The 19,429-nt window shown below is 42.7% G+C and overlaps 1 protein-coding gene and 1 long non-coding RNA gene across 3 annotated transcripts in view; one reads left to right on the top strand and one right to left on the bottom strand.

Annotated features, from left to right (window-relative positions):
- LOC120306949 overlaps positions 1-12,368 on the bottom strand; it is a 41,603-nt gene extending 29,235 nt beyond the window's left edge. Inside the window, exon 1 of the long non-coding RNA XR_005556427.1 lies at positions 12,235-12,368. This is a non-coding gene — a long non-coding RNA (uncharacterized LOC120306949). The remainder of the gene's footprint in view (positions 1-12,234) is intronic.
- The window catches only part of CARNS1 (carnosine synthase 1), a 28,264-nt gene continuing 20,834 nt past the window's right edge, over positions 12,000-19,429 (top strand). For both annotated transcript variants that reach the window (XM_039341027.1, XM_039341025.1), the window contains exon 1: positions 12,000-12,588. The gene's annotated coding sequence lies outside the window, so the exon portion shown is untranslated. The remainder of the gene's footprint in view (positions 12,589-19,429) is intronic.

Below are 19,429 nucleotides of genomic sequence, written 5' to 3'. Positions count from 1 at the left end.
GACTCGTTTATCTGGAAAGGAGGATTTGACAATTGTCTAAAGAACATTTGGAAACAAATATTTGCCTTCCTTTTTTCTTCCTTTCTTTTGTGAATGGATTCCTTTTATATTTTTTTTACCTCTCTGTTGTACTAAATAAACAAGTCTGTTTGGATTATTTAGAAGCATCAGAAGAAACTCCTCCTTTTGAAATGAAAAAACCTAGCCTAGATAATAATTGTGGGAAAAAATGCACGTGCAGTAACTGCTGTGCTTTCCCCCCCACAAACCTCATAACCTTTTGATACCCTTTGTCCCAGTGAAGCAGCCAGAAGGTCATACCCTTTTGACTTAATGCCTCACCTACCTAAACAAATAATATGTTTAAGTTCCTTCCTATCGCTTCCTGTCTTTGTGACCTGTCTTTGTTCTTACCTGGTCTTTGACCATGTAATGTATTACTAAAAAATAGTTGCTTACATGAAGACATTTTCCAATGAAGAAACTTTTGTCAGCATTTAATGGTAAAGCCTATGTATGTAACAAGTATATAAGAAGCAATAAACTCAGAGTTTGTCAAGCTGTGTCCTGCAGCTTCAAACCTCTGCTCAAGACATGCCTGCATCTTTTTCTTAGCGTCTTACATCTGCCGCCTGAACAGGGACAGCCCCCCATGGAGCAACTGGGACAGCCCCCCCCCCCTTCCAAGGGAGCAACAGCCAACAAATTTACCAGCATCTGGAATAGACCTCTAAGTGCACTTTCATCCTATGGGACCCCTCAGTGGTAAGTAAGGGTTGCAATCTATCTCAACACCAGCAGAAACATGTACAAGAACTCAGATTCCTGTTACACAAATCAGGCATGAAAGCGCCTGAGGCAGACAGAAGGAAGCTGGTGGATGAGGTAGGGAAACATTCCCCTTGATATCCTAAGTGCTGGACGCTTAGGTTACAAGATTGGGAAAAGATAGGGCATACTTTACATCTTGAATCTCGGGCTCCAGTACAGGTATTACATCAATGGCATCACTGCTATCAAGCAGTGGAAAAATTTGGCTCAGATGCTTCAGCAGGGCAACAATTAACTACAAGCTCCACACCTGATTAGGATCAAGTAAAAACTGTGCCTCCAAAAGCATCTTTAATTGGATTTTCAGCTCCTTCTGAAGAGGCTAATTCTTTTGTCTCCTTACGGCCATCATACATGGAACAATCTTGAAGTAGAAAAAATATATATGGGGAATCGTCAGAGGAATTTAAAGAAACAAATTAAATCAAAATGTACTCCTCTGCAATGTGTTTTGAACAATTGGGATGTTTTGAAACTTCAAGTTTAACCCGATCAGACAATATCTGGTAGTGCTTTGTGTTGATGTGTAGAAGTATAAATACTCTTTAATAAGACAACATTGAAAAACTTTGTAAACCTCCGGTTGGCTAGTTTATCTGATAACAACTAAAGCCACGGAAGAAAAAGAAAAGAAAATTCAAAGAACTGAAAGCAAGTTTTTTTTCTTCCCTTTCCCCCCTTTTAATCTGGCTCTATTCAATTCCCCTTTGTCAGAGGTGAGGAGAGGAGGCTGCTACTTTTCCCTCACCCTTCACACCTTCAATATTCCTTTTAGTCTTTCCCTAATGTCTTTTAAAGTTGCTGGGATAAATTGGAAGTAACCATAAATGTTCCCCTCCTTTTTAATTAAAAGAGGAGGCCTGTTTTAGCCTCAAACCCCAAATGGATGTGTGTTTTGTTTATGTATTTGTGTATATATGTTCGTCTGTGTTCTGTGTTATTTCCAAGACTTGGAAGAGGGTCAAAACCCCCTCTGATAACATCACACAAAAAGGCCTTATTTAAAAATAAATAGTTTGTCTTGAGAAAGTATGAAATGAAATATTTGCATGTGGAATTGTTTATACAAGCAATTAGAATGAAAATGAATGAATTAATTTGTTGATACCTAAGTGTGTGTGTTAGCCCTCAAACCCCACCCCCACCCACTCTCTCTCAGGCTGTGAAAGAAATAGAAAACTGCAGATTTTATTGTTGTAAAAGTAAATTGAAAAGCAATAGTAAGAGAAGAGTCCCATGGAGAATGTGTGAGAGAATTTATGGAAAATGCATGTGAAGGAGAGAAAACTATTTTTTAGTGGTGAGAAGTTTGTAACAAAAACTTTTCCTGTCTCTTTTGTTTTTCAACTGGCTGTGTTGCTTTAAGAGCAAGAGAGACAGAAAGAAGAGGGGGGGGGACTGTTTGTTTTAAACTTTTTTTCTTCTCTGCTTAGAATTCCGGTTTGCGAATGAAGATGAAATTTAATGCCCATTCTTGCAGTTTCAGATTACAACATTTTTACTCAAAAGAGGAGACAGTAATTGTTGGACAATTTTTTGATGAAAAATTGTTGAGTTTAAATTGTTTAGTTAGACCTATATATCTATCAACCAAAAGAAATGACTGAATTGTTTTGTTTAAGATTTGTAAATGTTTAACCTACTTAATGGAAATTTGTTTCCATCTGAATGGTATTTGATTAACTTGGAATTTAACTTATTGACCAAAGAGAAACTGCAGGCCACTTTAACTGACTGTGTTCAGCAGGTCAGCGGTTCAAATCTCACCGGCTCAAGGTTGACTCAGCCTTCCATCCTTCCGGGGTAGGTAAAATGAGGACACAGATTGTTGGGGGCAATGTAAATATATATATACATTGCTTACTGGTGTATACCGCTTAGAGAGTGCTTGCACTTAAAGCAGTATATAAGTCTCATAAATAAATAAATAAACCTGGAGATCTCATTGTAGTTCCACTTGCAGCATTTACCACAGTTGAGCAAATTAAGTACTTGAGTACTCAATTTGTGGACAGAATTCCACATAAAAATGGTCACTTAACACTTTTGATATTTCTTACTAGTAAGCTACTATCAGGAGTATTATCTGTGTTAGAAGCACAAAAAGTATATTGTATTGAATGGCTTTACTTATCCCATCCCAAAATGTTTTATCTTTTATCCAGGCTGTTGCTGAAATAATAACCTTAGGACAATCGAGCTTATCCTTGAAATGGGACTGATTAATTAATATTGTTCTTCCTATCCCAAAATTTGATTTTCAATTTTATTTTCAGAATAACTTATCTCTTCAGTGCTGATTATATAGGTTGTATTTCATATCATCTGCCTACACTGCAGTGAAATCCTCACCAAAACACTCAGAATTATCTGCTGCTATTTTAGCTTTCCACACCTTTTCTCAACAGACTTTTAACTTAATCTCTGACTCTCATTATGTGTGCCAACTTATTTTTAATTTTCCAGGTGCTTACATCATGCCCAGGATCAACCCCAATCTTATGACTTTGTTTTAACTTTACAGCAGCTATCCTTTGTTTCTCACATACGCATCAGTCCTTTAAGGACTGCCTTCACAAACAAATAAAAAAGGAGGGATCAAGGGTACCTAATTTGGCATGGATAACTCATCAAGTCAATAAAGTCCTAATAACTTTAAATCAGCTAAATATTTCTTTTCAAAAAAACTACTGCCTACCAGCGTCACTTTCAGCAGAAAACTGTGCTCCCTAATCCATTGGTATGTTATCGGCAATTGCCTGATAAAACCTGGTTAGGTCCAATTCCCTTACTAACTTGTGGGCAAGGCTATGCTGCTGTGCTTGCTCCTACAGGCCCTCTCTGGATTCCAGCCCAGTTGTGTGCGACCAGCCAAAGATGTCATGGCATCAAATCCAGAACCCAATACTGGAAATGAAGCAGGTGACTCTTCAGACAGCACAACGTCCCTTTCACTCTCGCCATTGCAATTGACCAACAACCTGGGGCGATGTGAAAAACCTAACATCCAAAGCACAGAAAGTTCTGTGGCAACAGGGAAAAGAACTTACACCAGAGAATTTATGTGCTGCCATATTTGTAGTTTTCACTGCAAATTCCTTAATCATTCTTTGCCTCTTTCCTTCTTAATTGCTGTGTGGGGGCTCAAGCTCTCCCACCTCATCCTTTAGAATCACGGATGAAATAATATTTGGGTGCAGTTAGCTAATGTCACACAAGTGACAGACTTTTGTATTTCTGAATCATATGATATGGAAAATCTACTCTCTACCTGTTTTATACCTTTGTGTGTTCCAGCTTCAGTTTTAAAAAAATTATACTGGTTTAAGCAATTTTCTATCAGACAATGAATTTCATTATGTAATTATGTCAAACTGGGTTCCTGCTTCTTACATGTTACCCCTTGATGCTATTGTTTTACATACACCAATTGTAGCTGTTCCTACAAATCTTACTTGTGCAAAAATTGTCAATTGTACTACTTCATCTAAAAAACCTCATTGTATACATGTCAGTCAAAGAATTTTAAATTGTACCTCCTTTCAAGAGGTATCCTTTAATTATGCACATATATGGTTATTCAATGTCTTTTTTTCTCTACTTTCAATTTTCCATACTAAACTACCATTAACTTACCTCAGGAACAAGTTATGTTTTGTATAAACAAATGCAAAGTTATATGTCCCCTGACTAAGACCCACTAACTACTCCAGCTTAGGATAATGTCCTCACTAATAAGATAGAGAAGAGTGAGATGTGGGGAAAAATGCACGCACAGCAAACTGCCATGCTTCCCCCCCCCCACAAACCTCATAACCTTTTGATACCTTTTGTCCCAGTGAAGCAGCCAGAAGGTCATACCCTTTTCACTTAATGCCTCACCTACCTAAACAGATAATATGCTTAAGTTCCTTCCTATCTCTTCCTGTCTTTGTCAGTTCTTTCTCCTTTTGATCTACCTGTATTTGTTCTTATCTGGTCTTTGACCATGTAATGTGTTACTAGAAAATAGTTGCTTACATGAAGACATTTTCCAATGAAGAAACCTTTGTCAGCATTTAATAGTAAAGCCTATGTATGTAACAAGTATATAAGAAGCAATAAACTCAGAGTTTGTCAAGCTGTGTCCTGCAGCTTCAAACTTCTGCTCAAGATATGCCTGCATCTTTTTCTTAGCGTCTTACAGATAATATTTCATGATCCTCATCTTACTTAATAAATCATGCTTACTTGTTTTTATGGATTGGAAAGCCTGTTATGAAACCAGATTAATTCTTTCTGCTCTGAACCATAATGAATTACTTTATATAGCATGATGAATATCCTATACAGAAACCAAAGGATTTCTTCAACTTCTTGCACGTGGATACTGAAAAAAAGTAGTCTTTATCTCGAGTCAGATCCAATGCCTTTCAGATCATCTGTAAGAGAACCACATTCCACAATTCACTCCTATCCTATGCCAAAAACAGGGCAAAGGAGAACTGCCTAGAAATGTATCTCACACTATGAACCTATGTTCTTCTCCTCTTTGAGTCCCAGCCATCACTCCTCTTCCAGCAATAATTATTGTAGTCCCCAGCAAATCTGTGAGACTGAGAGCATTGGGATATTCATATTTATGAGAGGATGAATCAGCACTTCTTAATGGTAACACAGATTTTCCTCCACTCTCCTTCCAAGACTGCCACCTGATAGTCCACAGAGTAATTTTCCAAACTTTGAAGCCCACTAGGGAACCTGGTAGGAGATAACTTGCCAACATTATGACCTCTATGGCTCTTGGCATTTTTTCCAGAAAGCCTGCCAACTTGGGCTTTTTAAACAACTTTTTGATACACGAAGCTTAAGTGCAAAAGATCTCAAGTCCAATTTGTAAGTTGGTGTAGTGTTGCAGCTAAGGTGTTAGATCCAGGGAGACATAAATTTAAGACCACAGAAACTCACTGGGTAACTTGGGGCCAGCCAGTCTTTTAGTCTATCATTATCAGGTTGTTACTGTTATGTATAAAATAGAATACATAACATTCTGTGTTATGTATTCTATTTTATATTCCTGGAGCAACACTACATCCCCTCTTCTAATTTTGTCCACACTATAAGACCCCAGGGACATAACTCTAATAAAAAAGGAAGAAAAATAATAATAATGAGTAGGCAGTTCACTGCTGATGGTGCCATAGAACACGTGCACCCAAGAAAGGAAACCAAAAGTTTCATATCCTATTTGGGCATCCTTTTTTTTTTTTTTTACATGGCCAATGCATTCTGTTAAAGGTTCTGTTTCTTTTATTTAGGGCACCGTAATAGATGTCAAGGTGGAAATCTTAGAGGCAGATACTTGAGTACACAGTCCGAAATATCACTACAACTGATTTGTTAGGCCACTTATCTTATCCTTCTAAGCCATTTATCTGATGTGTTCAGTCTGACCTGCATGGATAATATTCCATTTTGTGAACTTCCAGCATTCTGTTACAATATGAGAAGGCAAGGGGCACAGGGTCTCCCAGGGAGATGAATTACAGCTAAGCAACTACTTGAACCCAGGTCTCCCCTATCCACGAGCCAATTATCTTGAATGGCTCAATGAAGGCCAGCTTGTTTGTTCAACTAGAGAACATTGGTTACTGTAGTAAAACCTAAACCACACCTTCAGCTCTGTAATACTGCTCTCTTATTTGCAGTGTAATGCCATTATCTCTAATGGATAATAATGATCTCAGAGATTGAGGAATTCCCAACTGAAGTTGCAATTCATCAGACTCCAGCTGCTTCTCTTTGTATGAATGAAACAATGTTCTTTCTTTTCTGGTACTTCCTGGACAGTGTAACATCCACTTACTCTGTGTCATCAAGAGAATGTAAAGACTTTACTACCTAGGTGGGAAGAGATATAGGGAAACAAACCTAAGCAGGCAATGTTTGCAAAGGACCTCCTGGCCACATTGCCACCTGTCCTTGAGCAGGAGTTGTGAGTCTAGGGGAACCCCCAGATTATGTACCAGGTCTGTCTGTGTCCTGTCACAGGCCAAGTACACACAAATATACAATAGGGGTGGTTTTGTTCCCTTTAATAAACAAGACTTGCAAATATGCACATTTGCCATATAGAGATATGTTTTCCCCCAAAGTTCAGCAAGTTTGGCTTATAAAAGTTGCAAATTAAAGCAAAGGTCAAGGATTAAATCTTGTAGCAGATTCATCATGTAGTCCAGAATCTCAAAGTCAAGGTTATGAAATTCACAAGTTAAGGCACACAGAGTGGGAATTAATAGGTGGTTGTCATCAACAGAGAGTTTGTGTTTGCTATTGCATTTTAATAGAAACAGCTCCTTTGTAGCTCATTTAGTGGGGTTGGACTCCTTTCATTTAAGCAGTTGCTCTACTTTCTTTGCAGCCCATCAAGCTCTTGGGTTGGGAAGAGGCAATATTTCTGTGCCCTCATCTTCAGAGAGCAATAGCAGCTGTGTTTGCTGGGCGCTGGTTTGCCCCATATCCTCTGCCTGCTCAGATGACAGTCTCTGATGGCACTGGAGCTGGCTGCTTGTCATCTTTCAGAACTTCTGGAGCTGGAGCTGACTGCTCATCATCAATCCCTTCCTCTGACTCTGACTCTGAGCCCACAGTCTGGGGCAGTGCAATCCCATCTAAAACCAATGGTGGCAAGTCTCTGTGAACCAAAAGTCCCAAGCCCAGGGCCATTCCATCATGCCATGGTTCAGTTTCAGCCCATTGTTCCCCATCCAGACTTTAATAGCCTGCAGGGACTGCAAAAGGAAAGTCATGACATCGCTTAACTCACCATGAACTGAGATATACAGCTGAATATTATCAACATACTGCTGATATCTCACCTCATGGTGACAGATGACTTCCATGTAGATTACTTCATCCAGTGACTTCATGTGGATGTTAAATAGAAGTGGAGAAAGTAGGTCCCTCTGCAGGAGGGACACAGATCTAAAACATAGGTCGTTTTGCTCATATTCCCCAGGATTCTGACCACTCCCTCAAGTGCAACAGGATTAAACTGTTCTTGGATAACCGGGCAAAAACCTGTCTAAGATACCTCCAATGGACCAGCAGCCATGTCATCATCTAACTAGGAAAAATCCGGGCAACTTTGTTTCTCAAAAAAATCAGCAAATGCCTCAGGGTGCTCCTGCAGGTAGACCTCTGTATCTTTCTCCCCCAGAAGTAAGTGGATCATCTTAAAGAGGGCTGCTGGGCAATTATTTCCTGACTCAATGAATGTGGAGAATTACAATTTGGCACCTGAATTGCCATGAGGTAGGCTTCAATAACATCTTACCCATATTTGGTCAAATTAATTCTTCGGCTTCCATCAACGGTGCTTTAGATATTTCATCCCTCTTAATTCCTCTGTATACCTTTTGGGGGCAATGAGGACAATGGGTCAAGAGAAATTTTATTTGCACAATCCTATCCAAAGCCGCTGTCCTATTTCAGGCAATTACTAGGGACTTGGCTGAACTATGCAGCAAATCTTTGGTTATAACCCCTACTCCTTCTGAAACCTATCTGTGTCCATCAGTCACTGGGGACAGATCAATCTAATAGCTCCGGCCTCCCTCTGGAGGGGTACAGTTCTAGAGACGATCATGGCCAAGGCATGATTTGACCATGACAAGGGTACCAAGGATAGGCGCACCAATTCCAGATCACATAGGCACTGTTCCAACAAGAAACACCAAATCAGGTGTGTGACATATATTCTTTTATATGTCTATGATAACATATATTCTCTTCTATTGAAGTAAGATTCTAAGCACAGTTATGGTTTTATTTAGCAACTGCTTCATTTAGTGACCAAGTTGCTGATCCCAATTGTATTTGCTAAATAAGGACTACCTGTAATGAGTATCCATGTATTTTTTTTATCCTTTCTTGATCTTTTCAGCATCATTCAATGTGGATTTTTGATTATCTCAGCTTTCTAGCTCAATGCTGGAATTTTCTCTTTAATTCTAGCAGCAATTTAGTTACTTTTAGTCCCTCCAATATTTTCAATTTTTTGTTTCCTTGCAAATATTTTTGTAGTAGTTTTCTTTGTCTCATCTTGCAGTATGTTGGAAGTTTTGGTTCAGTTATACAATTGCCTCTCTTGTTTCTCTGTTTTTTGCTTATATGTTTCTGCACAAATTCAGAAATTTTTCCAATTATCCATTTTGGCCATCTTTGTTCCATTTTCTTCAAGCTCACTTTTTAAATATCTTCCCATAACTTTTCTGATATTTCCCAAAGGTGCTTTTTCAAAAGGCAACTATTTCCTTGAAAACATTTTGCTTCTCATTCAAGAAGTTTTCAAGGGAAAAAACAAGAAAGTTCAGTTGCCTTTTGAAAAGCACATTTTGGATAACCATGACCTGGATAATTGAGAATCGCCATAGACATCCCTTCTGATACTTGCTAGTATCCAATGCAGCAAATTTACAGAGAGCCTTTAAATTCTGTGGGTATATTTTTAAGGTCGTATTTTGTGACATTCATGATAGGTTTGTTCTGATGCAATTTTAGTCTGATTTGGACACTAATAGGTGATTATCTTTGCCACAGTCTGCTCCAGCTTTTGTCTTTGTGAATGTTATTTGAGCTTTTCCACTGTTGACTTCGACAGATGTAGTCAACTGATTTTTATTCAGTACGCTGGGCAAAGTCCACGTGTACAGTGAATGCTTGTACAGCTGGAAAGTGTTAGAAATAAGTGGTTGGTTAGTCTTGCAGAATTCAGTCAAATATTCTCCACTTTATTTCTATTGCTGAGTCCATACTTTTACCTCTTTTTATTTCCCAATTTTTGTATTCTAATTGCTCATAAATATTAGTATATTGTGTTTGTGTGTTCTCTCAGTTTCAACTTCCTCTTTTCTGCCTCTGATGTTGGCATATATAGCTGAATAAATGCAATTGCAATGGGCATTCCTCAAAACCCAGTAGAAAGGTGTAAGTGTTCATTGATTGCATTACATTGCATTACAGCTCTTACAAGCTTTTCCTTGGTTATGAATGCCGCTAGAAAAGATTTTTGAGAAATCATTGACAAATCAACTCAGAGTTCTCATTCAGGGCACAAATGACCAGGCTCCAATTATCTTACTTTGGACACAGCTATTTGTAAAAGATTCTAATGCTAGAAAAGGTGGAAGGAAAGAGAATAAGAGGATGATAAGCAGCAAGATGGATTCAGATATAGTGGTGATGAATGCATTATTGGGAGACATGAAAGAACAGGTTAGAGATAGATTGTATTGGAGAAAATCTATGTGGTCATTAGGAATCAAAACCAGTTGATGGAACATGATCAATCAATCAATCTATCAATCAAGAACATGAAATTATCAGAATCATAGTGCCCAATGCCAATGCATTTTTGCTTAATAATGCCCAACAAGTTAACTTGGGTGCATTCAATTTCATTCTTGGACCTTTCTAGCTTTATGCTTCACATATCCATGTAGGTCAGTGGTTCTCAACCTTTTTAATGCCGTGACCCCTAACCGGTCGTAAGTCGAGGACTACTCAACCGGTCGTAAGTCGAGGACTACTCATCTGGTGCAGCACTGTTTGCAGAATGGGACTTTTGGTGGGCTCAGCAGGGCAGAGACAGCCTGGACAATTCCTATTGGCTTTTGAAAGCCAATAGAATTAGACTCTATTCAAGAGAGTCTATTCTATTGGCTTTCAAAAGCCAATAGAATAAAAGGGAGTAGCACAGCTAAGGAAAAGGGGGAAAAAATGGCGGACTGCGTTGTTTGGCGACCCCCGTGAAATGGTCGTTCGACCCCAAATGGGGTCCCAACCCACAGGTTGAGAACCACTGATATAGGTTATCTTTATTCCTTCTGATCCTCATATTCAGCTATATCAGCAGTTAGACAAAAAAGAGCTTTGCTTCAACTAGAGCATATAGGGCAGCTTTAATATGACATATCCAAAATATTTAAGAGTTTTAGGTCCAGGTGTAATGAGCTGTAAGAATAACTTTGAGAAATAGGAGGAAGAGCTGCAACCAAAACTGTACAGATCAAAGACATTTGATTCTGAGGTAGAATTTGAGAACACATCTTAGGCTTGACCATCCCTAATTCTCTCGAAGATAAAGGGAGAGGCAGGGAGGCACATCCAGACTTGCAAGATTCTGTTACTGTAATCTTATAATCAAAAGTAGTGTTATCATTCATAATTTTGATTTCTTAATCTGATCTACCTCTAAGGGCTGACACCAAGTTCTGGGACAAACTATGTAGATATGGAATACCTGATGTTATAGATTGTGTTTTCAACTTTCATCAATCTCTGCAAACATATATCATTAATATGGCTATGGAAGGACCTTTTGCATTGTTTCAATCTTTTGCATTGTTTCGTTAAAGCAGGGGTGTCAAACTCGCAACGTCAAGTGATGTGTCGTGACACAATGCAACTTTTTTTCCATTGCCAGCAATGGGGTAGGTGCGGTTTCAGCATGACGCATCTGGCCCACAGGCCAGCAGTTTGACACCCCTGCATTAAAGGATGTGAGAATGCAAGAGATCAATAGGGATTTTTAAAAACACACACAAACAGTTTAGGCATCCTTAATTTTTCTCATTTTGAAAAAACAACATATTTGCATTATTATCCATTGACAACTATATTTATCTCATAGCACTTTCAGAACAAACATGATTTATTGCATCATTTATTGAATCTGGACAAAGGAATTAGAGCCAGAAAGCCTATAAATGGCACAAAGGATTAAGCTTGTTCATATGCTATTAAGTTCTTACTGTGTTGAAACAGGAGCTAGGGCAGATCATTAGGAGTTTTAATGAAAAACCAACCAATCAATGTAGAACCATGCTAGAGAATTCTGGGAATTGAAATCCGCATATTTTAAAGCTGCCAAGATTGGGAAACACTAGCAGAGTAATTGAAGGCACTACACTAGGAGTGGAAAACCCAAATTATAGTCCTCCTTAAGCAGGAAAGCAAGATGGGTGGCTTTGGGCAAATGGCAATGGCAAATCACTTCTGAACAAGTTGCCAAGAAAACTGCACGGACTTGTCAGGAACTCAATCAATCAATGAATCAGAATAGAGCTGGAAGGGACCTTGAAGGTCTTCTAGTCTAACCCTCTGCTCAAAGCAAGAGATCCTATACCATTTCAGACAAGTGACAGTCCAGTCCCTTCTTAAAAACCTCCAGTGATGAAGCACCCACAGCTTCTGGTTAATTGTTCTCACTGTTAAGACGTTTCTCCTTAGTTCCAGGTTGCTTCTCGCTATTCTCACTAATTACCCGAGTTAGGATTGATTCAAAAGAGAAGGGTCATAATAGTAACATGCACAGACAGGGAACCCGTAGTCGCATTCCTTTCGGTAAGAGGAAATTCTGACCTTACACATCACGTCCCCCCTCCCCACAATCCGCGAGAATACGGTAGGAGGGAGCCCTTCGCCTTTCCACTGCTGCCAGCAATCCCATTGCGCGCCCGCTCTCTGACCCCGGCATCGCGTTTCGTCTGGTCAATGGTGGAGGGCGGTCTCTGGTTCCAGCAAGCGCCCGCCTGCTTTGCTCCGATGCTTGCTAAACTGCCGCTCTTCATTGGGTATGCCTCTCCCGTCTCTCTATAAAGCCTGCCTGCCCGCCTGTGTGCCCGGATCCGCGGTCATTCTGGGCTCTTTCCACCCGCCCTCGCCAGCGGATCGGATCGTGCGGCTTGGCCTTAGCATCGTTCCCCTCTTTTCCAGGTAATCCGGGCTGGAGAAGACTGGAGGAGAAGTGGCGGGTTTTTTCCCCCTCCTCCCCCCCCCGTTTCAGCGTTTCCCGCCCGGTTCAAGCATCCGGGGAGCCCGGAGCAGGGATGGTGCTGCTGCTCACGGATGCGAACGTTGCCTGAAGTACCGAAGAAAAGGGGTGCGACCGGGAAAGGGGGGGGTACACTGGCCGCGTGGGCGCCTGCGCTCGGAAAAGTGTTAATGTGTGCTTGGCGGGGGGAACCGCGCTTTTTGTCTCTGGGTTGCAGGCGAGGCTCTCGTTTCTGTGGCGACTCGACCCGGGTGTGTTTGCGACCTGCTGATAGGCGCGCTTGCGAATTGCGACCCGGGAGCCTTAGACAAGGCTGAGGGTTCGGGCAGCTTCCACCTTAACCGCTCCCGTTGTCGCGACTGGGGCTACGTGGGTGGCAGCTCTGACCCTGCCTGTTGTGGGGGCAGGAAAAGGGGGAGTTTGTCAAGCTGCCCGCGGGGACCCTCTTTCATCTGAACTCCACCCCCGGAGCTCCCGCTCTGCCCCCGCCGATCCGTGTGTGCGCCGGGAAATAAAGGCGCCAAGTTCCATCCAGGAAAGGGTGGATAAGGTCATCGCTGTCCTGACCTGACTAGGATCCTGCTTGCTTTGCCGTAAAAGTATCCCCCGGCAAGAAACCATCGCCGCCTTCTTCGTGGCTGCTTAAATTGGAGTAGCTGAGTGCGCCTCCCCGCACACTTCTGGATCTGCCCTCTTTGGCCTTTGCTCGGACTGGAGTTAACATTCCTCCCGCGCAGGAAAGGTTAGGAAAGAATAGAGCAGTGGTTCTCAACCTTCCTAATGCCGCGACCCTTTAATACAGTTCCTCATGTTGTGGTGACCCCCAACCCCCCATCCAGCTGGCGGGGGGGTGTATCAAAAACGTGACCCCAAAAAAGGAAAAAAATGGGAAAGTATAGGTAGTCCTCGACTTACAACAATTCGCTTAGTGACTGTTTGAAGTTACAACAGCACTGAAAAAGCGACTTATGATCATTTTTCACACTTATGATTGTTGCAGCATCCCCAGGGTCATGTGATTTACATTCGGATTCTTGACAACTGATTCATACTTATGATGTTCACAGTGTCCCAGGGGGCGTGGCCAGCTGATCATTCAGGTTGCAGAGTGCCTGTGGGGGGGAATCTGTGGGTCTCTGGGATGGGACTGGGGTGGGTGCCTGCCTTCCTTCCCTCCCTTCTCTCCCCTTGTCCCTTCCTTCTTTTCTTCCTTTCCTTCACCTCCCTCTGTCTCTTCCGCCTTCCCTCCCTCTTTCCCCTTGTCCCTTCCTTCTTTCCTTTCTTTCCTTCACCTCCTTCTTAGTCTCTTCCTCCTTCCGTCCCTCTCTCCCATTGTCCCTTCCTTCCTTCTTTTCTTCCTTTCCTTTACCTCCCTTAGTCTCATCCTCCTTCCCTCCCTCTTTCCCATTGTCCCTTCCTTCCTTCTTTTCTTCCTTTCCTTCACCTCCCTCTTAGTCTCTTCCTCCTTCCCTCCCTCTTTCCCAGTCCCTTCCTTCCTTCTTTCCTTCCTTTCCTTCATCTCCTTCTTAGTCTCATCCTTCCCTCTCTCTTTCCCATTGTCCCTTCCTTCCTTTTTTTCTTCCTTTCCTTCACCTCCCTCTTAGTCTCTTCCTCCTTCCCTCCCTCTTTCCCATTGTCCCTTCCTTCCTTCCTTCTTCCTTTCCTTCACCTCCCTTAGTCTCTTTCTCCTCCCGATTGTTCCTTCCTTCTTTCCTTCCTTTCCTTCACCTCCCTCTTAGTCCCTTCCTCCTTCCTTCCTTCCTTCCTTCCTTCCTTCCTTCCTTCCTTCCTTCCTTCCTTCCTTCCCTCTTTGTCCCTTCCTTCCATTGTTCCTTCCCTCCTTCCCTCTCTCATTGTCCCTTACTTCCCTCCCTCTTCGTCCCTTCCTTCCTCCCCCCTCCACCCCCCATGCCTAGGAAGGGACAAGGGGAGGGGGACAGGCTGCCAGAGGCAGAAGAGAGCTCCGCCCAGCTCACTTGCTCAGCTTCGCCAGAAAACAAGCCACTTGCTAAGTTAGCAGAAGCCCCAGGATCAGCGCCGGGCTACAACTGATTCGCGCTTCTGCTAAATTAGCAAGTGGCATGTTTTCTAGCAAAGCTCAAGCAAGTTTGCTGGGCAGGAGCCAAGGAGAGCTGCTACAGCTGACCTGCTTCTTGGCTGCTCTGCAAAAGTGCGGATCAGCTGTAGAGGTTCGCCCCGATCCTGGACAAGAGGGAAGGAAGGAAGAACAGAAGGGACAAGGGGAACGAGGGAGGGAAGGAGGGACAAAGAGGGAGGTGAAGGAAAGGAAGGAAGGAAGAAAGGGACAAGGGGAGAGAGGGAGGGAAGGAGGGACAAAGAGGGAGGCAAAGGAAAGGAAGGAAGGAAGGAAGGGACAATGGGAGAGGGAGGGAAGGAGGAAGAGACCAAGAGGGAGGGAAGGAAAGGAAGTTCCAGCCAGGAGAGGCTTGCCAGCCCAGCTGCAGAGGAACAGAAGAGCGTAAAGCCAAGGGGAAGAAAGTGGCGGTTTCCTCCCAAAGGGGGCTCCTTTTTTCCACCCCTTCCCTGGGTTTCTGGGGAATTTCTCGTCACCAGCGCTGACAGGTGCTCCTTCGAGCCTGCCGTGAGCTTTCTCGCACCCTTTGCTTCTCCCCCCCTCCCCCGCTTTCATGAGGATTGTGGCGCCCTTGGGAAGCCGATCATGCTTTGAAGCTTAGGAGAGGAGGAGGAGTCCCTTCCTCCTTCCCTCCCTCTCTCCCTGTCAAGCTCTGGCGGGCTCGACGTGAACGGGCGGAGGAGGAGTCAAGGACGGGCGGGGTGGCAAAGGAGACCGGCGGCCGTTGCCAGACCTCCCAGCTGACAAGCGCAAGTTCAGGGGTCGCCAGCTGACAGGTGCAGGAGTTGGGTGCTGCGGCGGCCTCCCCTTTGCTGACCTGCGTGCACGAAAAGAAGTCAATCCAGTTGCTGCACAATGAGTCCCTGGGGAGGGCGGGGCCTTGCTCTGCGCCTGCGCTCTTCATGTGCCCCCTGCAGGGCACATTTGGTAGAGTTCATGCAGACTGCTGCCAAGCAGCATATTTTCCACAAACAAGTGAGGTGGAGCGGGGGGGGGGAGGGGGAGGGAGAGAAGGCGGTTGACAAGCCCTGCCTAAGACTATCGGAAATACGTGTTTTACAATGGTCTTAGGTGACCCCCGTGAAAGGCTTGTGTGACCCCCCAAAAGGGTCGCGACCCACAGGTTGAGAACCGCTGGAATAGAGAGAAGCCACAGAAATACTACTTCCTCCTTGATTAAAAGAGAAGCACTGGGGAAACAGCAAAATCTTAGTTGGCAGCTGGTTTCTACATTGTTGTGGGTGCTCCATCACTGCAGGTTTTCAAGAAGAGATTGGATAACCATTGGTTTGAAATGGTATAAGGTTTCCTGCTTGAACAAGACCTCCAAGGTCCCTTCCAAACCTGTTATTCTACATTCTAAATAAAGGTTGGGGTTTGCTTAGTCTTCGGCAAAGGAAGTGGCCACCCACAAAGGCTCTATCTCCACCTCAGGGCTTCTCAAACATGGGAATGGATTAGAGCAGGGGCTTCCAACCATTTCCCAGCCACTCAGACCTGTTAGTTTAAAACAAAACAAAGTTCCAAGATGCCCTATTTGAGAGGCAAAGCCCTAGTAATGAAAAATTTGAAAAGAAATATAAGTGTGGGCTTATTGTGTTTTATTACTGCAGAAATTGAACGTATCTGAATTTCACAAAAATAGATTCCTCAGTTGCTTGGCTTTTTCCTGTTTTCACCAGTTTCTGCACTGCATCAGTGTGTACTAATTACCCATATGTGGAAAAATATTCACATTATATAAATACTTGCTAGGCCGAGTTTAAAAAAACAGAATAGACATAATATGTCTATTTTGTGGGGATATAACTCTCTGTGTGTGGGGTGTATCAATGGTGGGATTCAAATATGCGAACAACCGGTTCTCTGTGTGGATGCCACTTCCGGAAGTCCATTCTGGGCCTGAGCAACAAAAAATTAGCTACCAGTTCTGCCGAAGTGCAAACCGGCTGAATCCCACCACTGGGGTGTATGATTGTTTAATATGGTGAAACTGAACAATTTTCCAGGAAAATCACCATTTGGGATATCTCTTAGAACAGCGGTCTCCAACCTTTCTGGCTTGGTGGCTCTCAGGGGGAGAGGATGGTTCTGTGTAAACGGCATGCAGCTCCATTTGTGCATGTAGCAGGTGTGTGAGCCCGCCTCTCACACAAATGGAGCTTCGCATGTGAGTGCAAGCGCCCACAGCTCACGTCCGGTTCTGAACAGGCTGCAGCCCACTAGTGGGTCATGGCTCGGGGGTTGGGGACCCCTGTCTTAGAATGAATTACTTATTGAGGATTGCTGATGACATGCAGCATAATAATTTTAAAGAAAAATAATGGATTAAGATGGTGAAATTAAATTGGATTTTTTCCCCCATTGTGCATGCCAAGCAGAAGGCACCTAAGCATCTCTCTACCTCCTGCCTGCCTACTTTTGCAAATGCAATTCTAACACGTGTTTATTCTGGAGAAAGTCTCACTCCAAAGGGATTTGAGGCACACATGCTCTGCAGCTTAACTATGAAATCCTAAATCCTTCTTTTTTTAATTCCAATACAGTTTATCCTTAAATAGGTATGCAATGGATGGCGCCTTGAAGACACAAACATACATAAAGGTAGTCCTCCATTTTCAACAGTTCATTTAGTGACCATTTGAGGTGACAACGGCACTGAAAAAGGACTTACGACCATTTTTCACACTTAAGACCATTGTAGCATCCCCATGGTCATGTGATTTACATTGACAACTGACTCACAGTTATAACAGTTGTAGTGTCCCAGAGTCATGTGATCCCCTTTTGTGACCTTCTGACAAGCAAAGTCAGTGGGGAAACCAGATTCACTTAACAACCGTGTTACTACTTTAACAACCGCAAGGATTCACTTAACAAATAGGGCCAGAAAAGTTGTAAAATAGGGCAAAACTCACTTAACAACTTTCTCACTTAACAATATAAATTTTGGGCTCAATTGTGGTCTTAAGTTGAGAACTACCCGTACATACAAACGTTACTCTGCAATATAAAAGAGATACATTTCCAGGAATGCGCAGTGCTTCTGTTTTGACCTTTTAAAATCATTCTGTCTCTCTTTGCTGAATGTTAAGACACAGTAATAACCACAAGGGGAAAAGCAGTTTTGGCAGTGGAGAGGGAGAGACTGCTAGCCCTTCAAGGTGGTCCAAATAAGAAGCACCACCAGGGGTACTAGCTTTATTTTTGTGGTAAAGGTTGCTTCCAAGGCCTGAAAGTATTTCTCCCCTCCTTTTTGTTCTTGAGAAAACTAGAGAGGGAGCCTGCTCAAACACTTCCCATTCCTGGACTGAGGTATCTTTTGCATGACAGTTGTCTAGTCTGCGTCATCTCCTCCTATCACCCAAGGTCATTCCCACATCCCATTATAGGGACTCACTGGCTATCACTCTTGCGCTGCAACCTTAGAAACTCCCTCCAATGGATTTCGAGTTCACTCTGGTTTCAGCTGTCCTTTAGAAAACATGACCTGCTGGGGGAAATGCTGTTCAGAGTTTGGGGTCAGGCTGGATGTCAAGTTTTGGGCCTGTGCTTATGAAGGGACAGCGGAAGTCAGCAGGGAGTGGAGAGAGTCAAGGTGTTTCCCCCCCACAGTTTCCATACAGAACCCCTTCAAGGGATCCCGGTTTGAAAAAAAACAAACCCAAGTTAAGAGTATCAGAGCATATGGACAGCAGGCATATCTGGAATAAGAACCTTTGTTGAAGTCACTCCAGGGTTTACAAATTCATAAATTTGAGAAAGGATTTATTTCTGTTCTGAATGTTACTTTACAATTGCCAAGGACAGGTAGTCCTTGCTTAATGGCCAGTTATTTAGCGACTATTCGAAGTTACAAGAGACGTCCCTAGAGTTACTTATGACACATGTTCAAAGTTCCAATGGCCTCACACACATCCCTGCAGTCATGTGGTCACATTTGGGGTGCTTGGAAACTGGCTCTCATTTAGGGCCATTTGCAGCATCACGTGATCACAATTTTCAGTGGGCCTTTTTTTTTTTTTTTTGGTCAGTTTCCAGCATTTACTTCTGGTTTCCAGCAAAAACATCCATTGGTGAAAACAGGCTGGCTTAATGACTGCTCTATTCATTTAACAATTGCAGCAAAAAGGCTCATAAAGTTGGGCACAGTCAGACCCACTTAATGACCACCATGATTTACAACCATAATTCTGGGCTCAGTTGTGGACCACCTGTAGAACAAATAAAGTCTCATTTCTATGTGGACCTTACAAGCGGGCTTTTGTCACCAACCATTACGATGAGCACTAGGGAAGCAGAGCATATGCCTGGCACTCAAAAACAGCTGGAGAGAATATGCCTCTAGGGCTGGACCAGCTGGAAATTCCAAGGCTGGAAAAAGAAGGGGTATCTGGGAATATGGGTGCCTCTCCAGGTAGCCTGCTTTAATCCAACAGTGCCATAAGAGAAATAAGAATAAATAAAACTTTAGAAAAAAAAGAAAAGAATTGATCAGGTGACCACTTAGCTAATATAAAGTAAGTTATAAATATTAAAGTTACTGGGCTACTCAGTCAAAACCCTGATTTAATAATCTCAGATTTCATGCTTATACTAATTATAAACTGATTATTATGAAAGAATAATTTTAAAAAGTTATGACAATATTAGCTAAGGGCTTCAACAATAGCACTCCTGGTTGAGAA

The sequence above is a fragment of the Crotalus tigris genome, unplaced genomic scaffold (genome assembly GCF_016545835.1).
Source record: "Crotalus tigris isolate CLP2741 ecotype Arizona unplaced genomic scaffold, ASM1654583v1 scf7180000017764.6130737, whole genome shotgun sequence".
Taxonomy (NCBI): domain Eukaryota; kingdom Metazoa; phylum Chordata; class Lepidosauria; order Squamata; family Viperidae; genus Crotalus; species Crotalus tigris.
Note: the sequence above shows the minus strand (reverse complement) of the source record. Positions and strands in the feature narration are given on the sequence as shown.